Source organism: Rhinoderma darwinii, unplaced genomic scaffold (assembly GCF_050947455.1).
Source record: "Rhinoderma darwinii isolate aRhiDar2 unplaced genomic scaffold, aRhiDar2.hap1 Scaffold_1039, whole genome shotgun sequence".
Taxonomy (NCBI): Eukaryota; Metazoa; Chordata; class Amphibia; order Anura; family Rhinodermatidae; genus Rhinoderma; species Rhinoderma darwinii.
This window is the reverse complement of record NW_027461922.1, coordinates 56,383-69,113: the sequence shown is the minus strand read 5'-3', so window position 1 is coordinate 69,113 and position 12,731 is coordinate 56,383. Positions and strand designations below refer to the sequence as shown.

Here is a 12,731-nt window from a genome sequence, read left to right as displayed (position 1 = left end):
AGCCTACTCCTAGGCAATTCCATGGGGCCCTGCAGGCTCACACACATTTACAGCTACTAAGCGGGAGGGAGGTGAATAAAGGCCGGAGAGGAAGCTACACAGGATTTGCTTCTTTTGCTTGCACCACAATGCAGTGCTGAAAGAGGAGGAATCTACATAAAAACGCCTTCCTGGCAACGCCCAAATGCCCTCCTGCCATGCAGATAAACACTGGCAGCGGCAGCAAGTGCATGCCCACAGCCACCCCTTGTTCCTTCACACCTTGTATCAGCTTTAATCCAGTCCAGTGCTGCCTGCTGAGCAGCACTGACCAACACTGCCTGGGCCCAGGCTTTTATCTATCTCTGAGGCCCCATTATGATGTCAGAAAGCTGGCTCTGGAATCCTGAGGGCTCCACTATGACACGTGCAAAGTTCCGTCTGAACTTTATATAAGACGGTGAGGCTCAGTCAGTCACTCAGTGTTGCCTGAGAGGGCAACACTGCAACAGCCGGCCGCCAGGCTGTCTTTTTTTTGCACATTTATTTGCCTCCAGGAGGCCACAAGAGGGAGACAAGGGACTGCAAAATGGAAAATAAGCATCCACCAACTTTACAGACAACTTCTCCTTGCTCCTACAACCTCCATCCTTGCACAGTTTGTTATTCTTCCAGGTAACAAAGTAACAAATCCAAATTGCTGCTCTCTTTGTAGGCAAGCAAGGGTTTGTTGCAACTGCAATTCTTACTTCTTCTTGAAATGTAGGGACGACAGTACATTCCATCACATCCATCTAGTGTACACAGGTAGGTCCATTGTGGCGGGTAGGCGGCTGGCTGCTTTAATGGCTGTTTGCTGTTCCCCTACTCCACTCCACTCCACTATTTGACTGTGGTGCTGCATCAATCAGTGGCTGGCTCAGGTGCAGCTCTTTAACTTACCTAGGAGGGAGGGCGGAGAGAAGACAAGGAAGGTGAATGAGCTGTTCCAATGTGAAATGCCGGAAACACAGAAACACAGAAGACACACACACACACACACACACAACAAGAGGTGGCAATGTATTCATTAATTGCATTTAATAAATGAGCTCATTATCACACATGACTGTACAAATGCATTGTCCAACAGGTGTTGAAATAATGGGATTAAAAGGGGAGATCCCATCAGAAAGACAAAAACAATAGCAAACACAAATAGCACTTTTGGAATCTGATTTTAGTCAACACATAAGGGAAGGGTGCACCGGTCCTGGAAATACTGCAATACCAGGTCAATGCGTGGAGTGGACAGAGCAAGCTCTATTTCCATCTCCCTGTTCTAAAAATCCATTTAATATATGGTCCCCAGATAGGGGACGTATCAGATATTAAACTGATAAGAACAGATACTACACTTGATCTTAGCCAAAAGGCCGAGAAGCGATAACCCGAATGGGCCGGCCGTTGACCGAGCCTGTCCCATACTGCTGTTCACCCCTTGCAGCGATTCAGCCTACTCCTAGGCAATTCCATGGGGCCCTGCAGGCTCACACACATTTACAGCTACTAAGCGGGAGGGAGGTGAATAAAGGCCGGAGAGGAAGCTACACAGGATTTGCTTCTTTTGCTTGCACCACAATGCAGTGCTGAAAGAGGAGGAATCTACATAAAAACGCCTTCCTGGCAACGCCCAAATGCCCTCCTGCCATGCAGATAAACACTGGCAGCGGCAGCAAGTGCATGCCCACAGCCACCCCTTGTTCCTTCACACCTTGTATCAGCTTTAATCCAGTCCAGTGCTGCCTGCTGAGCAGCACTGACCAACACTGCCTGGGCCCAGGCTTTTATCTATCTCTGAGGCCCCATTATGATGTCAGAAAGCTGGCTCTGGAATCCTGAGGGCTCCACTATGACACGTGCAAAGTTCCGTCTGAACTTTATATAAGACGGTGAGGCTCAGTCAGTCACTCAGTGTTGCCTGAGAGGGCAACACTGCAACAGCCGGCCGCCAGGCTGTCTTTTTTTTGCACATTTATTTGCCTCCAGGAGGCCACAAGAGGGAGACAAGGGACTGCAAAATGGAAAATAAGCATCCACCAACTTTACAGACAACTTCTCCTTGCTCCTACAACCTCCATCCTTGCACAGTTTGTTATTCTTCCAGGTAACAAAGTAACAAATCCAAATTGCTGCTCTCTTTGTAGGCAAGCAAGGGTTTGTTGCAACTGCAATTCTTACTTCTTCTTGAAATGTAGGGACGACAGTACATTCCATCACATCCATCTAGTGTACACAGGTAGGTCCATTGTGGCGGGTAGGCGGCTGGCTGCTTTAATGGCTGTTTGCTGTTCCCCTACTCCACTCCACTCCACTATTTGACTGTGGTGCTGCATCAATCAGTGGCTGGCTCAGGTGCAGCTCTTTAACTTACCTAGGAGGGAGGGCGGAGAGAAGACAAGGAAGGTGAATGAGCTGTTCCAATGTGAAATGCCGGAAACACAGAAACACAGAAGACACACACACACACACACACACAACAAGAGGTGGCAATGTATTCATTAATTGCATTTAATAAATGAGCTCATTATCACACATGACTGTACAAATGCATTGTCCAACAGGTGTTGAAATAATGGGATTAAAAGGGGAGATCCCATCAGAAAGACAAAAACAATAGCAAACACAAATAGCACTTTTGGAATCTGATTTTAGTCAACACATAAGGGAAGGGTGCACCGGTCCTGGAAATACTGCAATACCAGGTCAATGCGTGGAGTGGACAGAGCAAGCTCTATTTCCATCTCCCTGTTCTAAAAATCCATTTAATATATGGTCCCCAGATAGGGGACGTATCAGATATTAAACTGATAAGAACAGATTTTTTATTGAAAGCCCGAGCCGTGCTTTCTATCACCCAAGTGCATAAAAAGTGCAGAGGTGCCACACAAAAAGTGCACAAGGATGCGGTCTATCGCAGCCCTTCTCTTAAAAGAGAGAGGCCCCGCATAACCATTCCCTGACCCTCCAAACCATAGGCCTAGAGGATCAAGGATCGATGGTCCCCCCTCGCCGAAGCTTAGGGAGACCCAAACACACTCCTAGGCTTCTACCTGGGCTGCCACCCCAGTGTCCACCTAGGAGCCTGCATCCTAGTTGCACCTCCCCTCCGAAGAAGGGAGGCCGGGTTGCAGGGGAAAAAGGAACCAGAAGGCCACACATTTTCCCCCTAGACCTCAGGAGGGTCCCAAAAGGGCACCGCATCCCAAAATCCTTGTGACAAACGTGACAAACACACAGTGAAAAACAAAATTAAATAAGTGGATGTGCGCTGTGATACAGCCTGGACATCCGCCAGGTATATAAAAATTCCTCATCTCCCAGCCAGAAGGCCGGGAGAATAAAGGTGTGTGCTTAAAAGTGTGAAAGAAGAGTGCGTGCAAGTGTGCCTTCACTCAGTGGGATCCCACCCCCAGTGAGTTAGGGCACCCCAGGGTCACCAGCCCTGGGGCACATAGCAACTCGGGCTTTCAAACTACCCGACCTCCTGACCTCGATCCGGCGGTCGCCTGGTCACCTACAAATGGTACCTTTAAACCAAATGCGTACACCAGAGCGATGACCGTTGTGGTTCCCTGCCCTCACCTCGGCGTTCTGTCATCCCCCTACGATGGCCCACGTACCACCGGCAGGGATGATTACTAACCTCAGCTTGAGCAGGTACTACACTTGATCTTAGCCAAAAGGCCGAGAAGCGATAACCCGAATGGGCCGGCCGTTGACCGAGCCTGCCTAATACTGCTGTTCACCCCTTGCAGCGATTGATTCAGCCTACTCCTAGGCAATTCCATGGGGCCCTGCAGGCTCACACACATTTACAGCTACTAAGCGGGAGGGAGGTGAATAAAGGCCGGAGAGGAAGCTACACAGGATTTGCTTCTTTTGCTTGCACCACAATGCAGTGCTGAAAGAGGAGGAATCTACATAAAAACGCCTTCCTGGCAACGCCCAAATGCCCTCCTGCCATGCAGATAAACACTGGCAGCGGCAGCAAGTGCATGCCCACAGCCACCCCTTGTTCCTTCACACCTTGTATCAGCTTTAATCCAGTCCAGTGCTGCCTGCTGAGCAGCACTGACCAACACTGCCTGGGCCCAGGCTTTTATCTATCTCTGAGGCCCCATTATGATGTCAGAAAGCTGGCTCTGGAATCCTGAGGGCTCCACTATGACACGTGCAAAGTTCCGTCTGAACTTTATATAAGACGGTGAGGCTCAGTCAGTCACTCAGTGTTGCCTGAGAGGGCAACACTGCAACAGCCGGCCGCCAGGCTGTCTTTTTTTTGCACATTTATTTGCCTCCAGGAGGCCACAAGAGGGAGACAAGGGACTGCAAAATGGAAAATAAGCATCCACCAACTTTACAGACAACTTCTCCTTGCTCCTACAACCTCCATCCTTGCACAGTTTGTTATTCTTCCAGGTAACAAAGTAACAAATCCAAATTGCTGCTCTCTTTGTAGGCAAGCAAGGGTTTGTTGCAACTGCAATTCTTACTTCTTCTTGAAATGTAGGGACGACAGTACATTCCATCACATCCATCTAGTGTACACAGGTAGGTCCATTGTGGCGGGTAGGCGGCTGGCTGCTTTAATGGCTGTTTGCTGTTCCCCTACTCCACTCCACTCCACTATTTGACTGTGGTGCTGCATCAATCAGTGGCTGGCTCAGGTGCAGCTCTTTAACTTACCTAGGAGGGAGGGCGGAGAGAAGACAAGGAAGGTGAATGAGCTGTTCCAATGTGAAATGCCGGAAACACAGAAACACAGAAGACACACACACACACACACACAACAAGAGGTGGCAATGTATTCATTAATTGCATTTAATAAATGAGCTCATTATCACACATGACTGTACAAATGCATTGTCCAACAGGTGTTGAAATAATGGGATTAAAAGGGGAGATCCCATCAGAAAGACAAAAACAATAGCAAACACAAATAGCACTTTTGGAATCTGATTTTAGTCAACACATAAGGGAAGGGTGCACCGGTCCTGGAAATACTGCAATACCAGGTCAATGCGTGGAGTGGACAGAGCAAGCTCTATTTCCATCTCCCTGTTCTAAAAATCCATTTAATATATGGTCCCCAGATAGGGGACGTATCAGATATTAAACTGATAAGAACAGATTTTTTTGTTTTGGCTGTACCACAAGGATACAAAACCGTTTATTCAAATTTCAAAAAAAGATTTTACATACAGGTGCAAGACATTTACATTACAATATAGAATTCCAATCATTAAAATGCCATTTTACATATGCAGAAGCGTCCTTTTGTTTATCAAGTAAAAGATATAAAAACATTTCACTTAAAATCATCCCAATTACATTATCCACTGATAAAATATCCTTTTTAAAAAGTAAAATGTTCCGTGCCTTCCAAAGAGCTGCCTTCACACAGTTAATGATCCTCCATGCCGTCCATCTGTCCGGAAAGGAAACACAGTCTATTTGTCCATATAATATGACGTAGTAGTTAAAAGTCTTTATTGCCGTGATTGTTTTTAGTAGCGGTAAAATCTTCTTCCAAACGTCCTTCGCAAAATCGCAAGTCCATAATAGATGAAAAACAGTTTCCTCGTTGTGGCATCCCTCTCTTGGGCAATTGGCTGTAGCTGACAAATGCCTTCTGTGTTGGAAGGAACGGCATGGCAGGCAACTGTGGACGCAGCTCCAGGCTAGGTCTTTCTGGGAATTAAAAAGATAAAAAGAATTCAGCATTTTCCATATATTCTTACATTGTATCTCATTAAAATTCCCAATAAAACAAACCTCAGTGGATTTTGAAATAAATTTTGTTAAAACTTTGCCATTCATTAAAACATCAGTTTTTACCTTAGTGAGATTAAAAAGGATAACAATTTTCTCTAAAATCTCATAAATATCTGGCATGTTAAAACTGTAGGGATGTTTAAGATCAGTTTGAAACCACCCAAAACGCCTCATGAAATTTCCCAAATTATATCTCAAGAAGAATGACCAATAGTTTTCTTTAAAAAAATTCCTAAAACATAATGAAAAGAACTTAGTGTATAAGAAAACTCTAAAATCAGTAAAATCTTTTCCTCCTTTATCTTTGGGTTTAAAAACGATTTCTCTTTTTAATTTTTCCATTTTTGAATTCCAAAAGAAAGTGAAACATGCTTTTTGCAATTTGCATAAAATACGGGTGGGAGGGGGGAAGACTAAGCTCAAGTATAAAATCAAAGGCAGGATCACCATTTTAATAATAAGCACTTTGCCCTCCATAGTCAGATCTCTCATTCTCCATATACATAACTTCTGGTTTACTTTTTGCATGATCCCCTCCCAGTTCTCCGTTACATTATTGTATTCATTAAAATAAATACCTAAAATCTTCACTTTCTCTACAATTGGAATCTCAATGTCTTGCATATCTATTGCACCAATCTTTAAAATCTCACATTTATTAAAATTTACTTTAAAACCTGATGCACAGCAGAAATAATGGATTTGTTTTAAGGTCTTTTTTAATGATATATTATCCTTACAGGTTATTGCAACATCATCCATATAACTTACAACCTTGGCTTCAGTACCCTTGCTACCCGGGAGAGCTACCCCACAAATGTCATTATCTCTCCTAATCATGCATAAAAGGGGTTCAAGGGCACAGATAAAAAGTAGAGGTGATAGGGGACAACCTTGTTTCACACCGGACCTGAGGGGAACAGCCTGGGACTTAAAACCATTAATTAAAATTCTACTTTGACAGTCCCTATAAAATGCTTTTAAAGAATTTATAAAATTTTCTGGTACGCCCATCTTTCCTAAAACATTGAATAAAAACTGGTGTGAGACCCTGTCAAATGCTTTTTCAAAATCTACCATTAAAATTGCCAAGTTGCTTTTCCTGCTGTTTGCATCATTTATCAGATCTTTTATGAGGTTAAGATTTTCCCATATACTTCTTCCTGGAATTCCACAAACTTGATTGGGGTGAATAAGTTTCTCAATCACAGTTTTGAGTCTGTTTGCACAGATCTTGGCCATTACCTTGTAGTCGCAATTTAATAAAGTTATCGGCCTCCAGTTCTTGATCTCTTCTTTATTACCTTTTTTGTGCAGTAATGATACATCACCCATTTTCCAGGATTCTGGTAAAATCTTTGAGCTAAAAACTTCTAAAAGGAGAGATAAAAAATCATCCTTTAAAACCTCATAAAAAGTTCTGTAAAATTCGATTGGTACCCCATCAGCTCCTGGAACCTTGCCCAACTTAAAACTATTTATAGTATCCAGCATCTCTTTCTCGGTGATGGGCTGTAATAAAGCAGATTGGGCATTAAAATCTAAAACACATGAAACTTCTTTTAAAACGTTCTCCATAAAATTAGTATCCACATTTTTTTCGCTAAAAAGATTTTTATAATAAATATGAGTTTTTTTTAAAATGTTGTCAATATCGGTTTCTCCTTCCATTTTATCTATATGAATCTTCTTTTGTATACTTTTTTTAAAAAAGTATCTGGAGCATTTCTCGTTTTCTTCCATGTGTTGTATTTTTGCTTTAAAAATTATCTCTTTTCCTTTATCTTCCAGAAACATTTGGGCTTCTTTTTTAACCTGTATTATCTCCTCAGTCACTTCTACCCCCACAGACCTTATTTTGTAAAGAGTTTGCAATTGAATATTTAATTTTTCATAGACCGCTCTTTTTTCTTTTGCTCTTTGAATTCCATACCTTATGAAAAAATTTTTGATCTTCTTCTTCATCTTATCCCACCATAACGTCATGGATTCTGTAGGGTCTCTCTTTCGCTTACACCTATTATAAAACCTAATAAAATCTGCAATTATTTTTTCATCCTTTAAAAGTGCTACATTCATCTTCCATGAACTGGAGCCTCTTCTAAAACCAGAGTCAAAATTTAGAACAAATAAAAGGCCTTTATGGTCAGAGAACATGTTTGTTAAAAGTTCACAGTGGACAGGTAAAATTTGCTGAGAAGAAAAAATAAAATCAATTCTTGAGCTACATCGTATGTTACTCCAAGTAGTGCTATCTAGATCTGACATTTTTTTATTACAATTTTTGAAGACATCTGTAAGTTTAAAATCACTCACAATGTTACTTAAAAGACCAGAAGTTTTATCGTAGTTTCTACTGGAGGACTGCGTAATTCTTTTTTCACCTCTTAAAACACAATTAAAATCCCCAGCTAAAACCAAGGGACAGGAATCGGTTATAAAAAGAGGTAAAATTCCCAGCATTTCTTCTCTTTCTTTTTTATCTGGTGATCCATAAAAATTTAAAAACTGCCACTTAATACCATTTATAAAAGCCTTTACTAATAAAATCCTGCCTGGTAAAATTTCTTGTTTAAAAGTAATGTTAATATTACCCTTAAAAAGGATTGCCACTCCTGCAGATTTTGATAGGTTAGAACCAGACCATACCGAAGTTCCATATTTCCAATCTGTTTCGTATTTTTGATATTCTGCCCGATGAGGGATGCCACACTCCTGCAAAAAGAACACTGAAGCAGAAAGCAGGGATAAATAATTAAAAAGGACTGTTCTGCGTATTTTTGACTTGAGTCCCCTTACATTTAGGGAGAGTCCTTTTAAAACTGCCATTGATGAGATATAAAAGGTGGGATAAAACACAATTTTCAACCCCTTAAAACCTTTATTTCTTCTTCCAGCCTAGCCAACCCCTGAGAGCTGTCAGAGTTTTCCAGGTCACCTCTAGAAGTTACGCAGTGCAAGAAGCTTGTAGAACTGGAATCGCTGTCTGTTGCCTCCTCCGAAAAATCCTCACACAGAGGACTAAGGAGAGTATTTGGAATGATCGTTAAACCCGTCTTTCCCCTCTCTGGTGTTTTTGACCCGTAGTCCGTCTCTTCCATAGGGCCTCCTGAATGGGAAGCGCCAGGCTGTCCAACAGACATCTGGGCCATCTCTTCTGGGGTTTCCGGGACAGTGCTGGTTGCTCCAGGTTCACCTACAGGTTGTATTGCTAAGTACCGGTTTGTCATCCTTAGTACGTCCTGATTTTGAGGCTCACCTGTCTTCCGTTTTTTCGCACCTAGATCTTCTTGTTTTTCTTGAGAAACAGCTTCCTCCGGGTTTCTACCTTCCTTTCGAGAAAAAGGCATCCCCGTCCCCTGCTTCTCTATTCGCTTCCTCTCCTTTTGTCGGTCCTTCATCCTAATTTGAGACTGAAATCCTTCGTTATCCAGAGAGGCAACAGACTTACCAGTATTAATGTCCAAAGTGTGACTTGCTTCTTGGGTCTCCATTCTTGCTTCCTCTTCGGGGGCCGGCTGGTTTTCCAGTTGTTTCTCTCGTTGGGGTCGGTATGTAGAAATTTGTGGTTTCTTCTGCGGTTTCTGTCTGTGGGGACAAGCTATGTAAAAGTGACTGGTGTCTTGACACAGACTACACTTTTTTGGTTTGTTACAATTTTTAACAGTATGGTTTTGGCTGCCACAATTTGTGCAAGTACTCTCGCAATCATTTTTTGTATGCCCATATTTTTTGCAAATTCGACAAAATTCCTCCATGCCATTAAAAAAAATATCACCGTTAATATTGCCCAATTTAAAACGAGCTGGGGGTACCAATTTTTCCTCAGGTGCTTTTGGGTCGTCTTTAAGTTCAACAAAAAATTTCCATTTAGAGGTCCATACATCAAACTCATTCATAACCTTCCCCTTAGGAATAACCAAAGTACAAAAATTTTTTAAAAAAAATATTATCTCATCTTCAGTTATATAAGGAGAATACATTTTAATCACCATGAGTTTCCGATCTGAAGAAAAATGCTCCACAATCTGGACCCCTTTAAGCCTGGGATCTCTGCCTACCTTTTTCAAGCGATTTGCAAAATCCAAGTATATACCGTCATATCGCAAGGTCACATCATAGATCCCACGCCTAGGATAGTCCTGGATTGCCAAAATCTCCAATGGCCGGATCGCAAATACTCCCAAAAGCACCTCTTCGATCAGGTGTTTCAATCCACGATTGGCTGGAGCCTCCTCCGTGTACGTAAAACGTACCGAGTTTTTTAGCCGAGTGAAGTTCGGCTCGAACGTGAGAGTATCATCTGCCGCCATGATAACTCACTAAATGGGTATCGCACCACAGAGACACACGGGTCACTGTGGCCAGGGGGATCGCCGCTCGTTGCTCCGGACTAAGCCTCTCTCCCAAATAGCAGCACGGGGGTGAAGTCCAGGCGAACCTGGACAATCCCCCGAGGCCGAGAGAGAGGGTACCGGAGCACCTCCCAACCAAGACCAAGGCAGTACTGATACGAATAAACAGCACTACACTTGATCTCAGCCAGAAGGCCGAGAAGCGATAACCCGAATGGGCCGGCCGTTGACCGAGCCTGTCCCATACTGCTGTTCACCCCTTGCAGCGATTCAGCCTACTCCTAGGCAATTCCATGGGGCCCTGCAGGCTCACACACATTTACAGCTACTAAGCGGGAGGGAGGTGAATAAAGGCCGGAGAGGAAGCTACACAGGATTTGCTTCTTTTGCTTGCACCACAATGCAGTGCTGAAAGAGGAGGAATCTACATAAAAACGCCTTCCTGGCAACGCCCAAATGCCCTCCTGCCATGCAGATAAACACTGGCAGCGGCAGCAAGTGCATGCCCACAGCCACCCCTTGTTCCTTCACACCTTGTATCAGCTTTAATCCAGTCCAGTGCTGCCTGCTGAGCAGCACTGACCAACACTGCCTGGGCCCAGGCTTTTATCTATCTCTGAGGCCCCATTATGATGTCAGAAAGCTGGCTCTGGAATCCTGAGGGCTCCACTATGACACGTGCAAAGTTCCGTCTGAACTTTATATAAGACGGTGAGGCTCAGTCAGTCACTCAGTGTTGCCTGAGAGGGCAACACTGCAACAGCCGGCCGCCAGGCTGTCTTTTTTTTGCACATTTATTTGCCTCCAGGAGGCCACAAGAGGGAGACAAGGGACTGCAAAATGGAAAATAAGCATCCACCAACTTTACAGACAACTTCTCCTTGCTCCTACAACCTCCATCCTTGCACAGTTTGTTATTCTTCCAGGTAACAAAGTAACAAATCCAAATTGCTGCTCTCTTTGTAGGCAAGCAAGGGTTTGTTGCAACTGCAATTCTTACTTCTTCTTGAAATGTAGGGACGACAGTACATTCCATCACATCCATCTAGTGTACACAGGTAGGTCCATTGTGGCGGGTAGGCGGCTGGCTGCTTTAATGGCTGTTTGCTGTTCCCCTACTCCACTCCACTCCACTATTTGACTGTGGTGCTGCATCAATCAGTGGCTGGCTCAGGTGCAGCTCTTTAACTTACCTAGGAGGGAGGGCGGAGAGAAGACAAGGAAGGTGAATGAGCTGTTCCAATGTGAAATGCCGGAAACACAGAAACACAGAAGACACACACACACACACACACACACAACAAGAGGTGGCAATGTATTCATTAATTGCATTTAATAAATGAGCTCATTATCACACATGACTGTACAAATGCATTGTCCAACAGGTGTTGAAATAATGGGATTAAAAGGGGAGATCCCATCAGAAAGACAAAAACAATAGCAAACACAAATAGCACTTTTGGAATCTGATTTTAGTCAACACATAAGGGAAGGGTGCACCGGTCCTGGAAATACTGCAATACCAGGTCAATGCGTGGAGTGGACAGAGCAAGCTCTATTTCCATCTCCCTGTTCTAAAAATCCATTTAATATATGGTCCCCAGATAGGGGACGTATCAGATATTAAACTGATAAGAACAGATAAGGTTTCAACAAAGTTTTTTATTGGCAAAAATAATATATTTTACAGACTTTTTTTTAAAATTGAAACCACAAGATAAAATCAACAGCATAATACATGAATATTCATACATTTAAATGAATACAAAAGTAATAATAATAAGACCATTAATACAGATGTTATAATAAAAGTACAGAACAATAGCAGGATAAAATTTATACAGGGCATAAAAGACATAAAAGAATAAAACCATTTTTATTTACAATGTTATGGTATTCCACATTTGCAAACACCACATGGATGTTGCTTCTTTTACCCCTAGCTGCTTTTTGTCCCTAAGATAATAAATATACATTTCACTTAGGGCATATTTCACACAATTTTTAACGTCAATAAAATCATGTTTAAAAAGCAGAATGTTCCTAACCTTCCAAATGGCATTCTTAAAACAGTTTAAAATGATCCAACAGACCATTTGCTGTTTAAAACTTGGGCAGTTAAAAAGACCATAAAACACGTATTCAAATTTAAGATCTTTAAGACCGCAGGCCCATTTCAGCAATGGGCCTACCTTCCTCCAAACCTCCTGTGCATATGGGCAGTTCCAAAACAGGTGCATTATCGTCTCGTCGTCACCACACCTGTCTCTCGGGCACTTGGCTCTCGCCACCAGTCCTCGCCTATGCTGGAATTCACGAGTAGGGAGGCACTGGTGAACGATTGCCCAGGCAAGGTCCTTGTGCACATTTGCCATAAATTTCCCGAAAACGTTCCGCCACACCACCTTGGACCTTGCCTGTGAGAAATTTGAAACTGCCAGTGTATCCTCCTGCCGCCTACAGGAGAGTGACACTTTTTTCTGGTCCCCCAATATGTCAGGCTCCAATTCTTGGAGACCTAGGAGCCTGACAGTTTTTTCGAGCACCGCATATTGTTTTGGGGGACACAGAAGCACAGGA

At 43.1% G+C, this 12,731-nt stretch overlaps 4 non-coding genes and 1 pseudogene across 4 annotated transcripts; all 5 read right to left on the bottom strand.

The window, feature by feature from the left end:
* Nucleotides 1-1,215: 1,215 nt before the first annotated feature.
* On the bottom strand, nucleotides 1,216-1,406 carry LOC142698884 (U2 spliceosomal RNA). Its single transcript, XR_012865827.1, has one exon. It is a non-coding gene; the product is annotated as a U2 spliceosomal RNA (small nuclear RNA).
* A 1,280-nt stretch (nucleotides 1,407-2,686) lies between these two features.
* Nucleotides 2,687-2,868, bottom strand: LOC142698861 (U2 spliceosomal RNA). The gene has a single exon (XR_012865816.1). It is a non-coding gene; the product is annotated as a U2 spliceosomal RNA (small nuclear RNA).
* Nucleotides 2,869-3,647: 779 nt separating this feature from the next.
* On the bottom strand, nucleotides 3,648-3,717 carry LOC142698881 (U2 spliceosomal RNA; annotated as a pseudogene).
* Nucleotides 3,718-4,999: 1,282 nt separating this feature from the next.
* On the bottom strand, nucleotides 5,000-5,191 carry LOC142698866 (U2 spliceosomal RNA). Its single transcript, XR_012865818.1, has one exon. It is a non-coding gene; the product is annotated as a U2 spliceosomal RNA (small nuclear RNA).
* A 6,449-nt stretch (nucleotides 5,192-11,640) lies between these two features.
* On the bottom strand, nucleotides 11,641-11,832 carry LOC142698870 (U2 spliceosomal RNA). The gene has a single exon (XR_012865822.1). It is a non-coding gene; the product is annotated as a U2 spliceosomal RNA (small nuclear RNA).
* Between the last annotated feature and the right edge of the window lie 899 nt (nucleotides 11,833-12,731).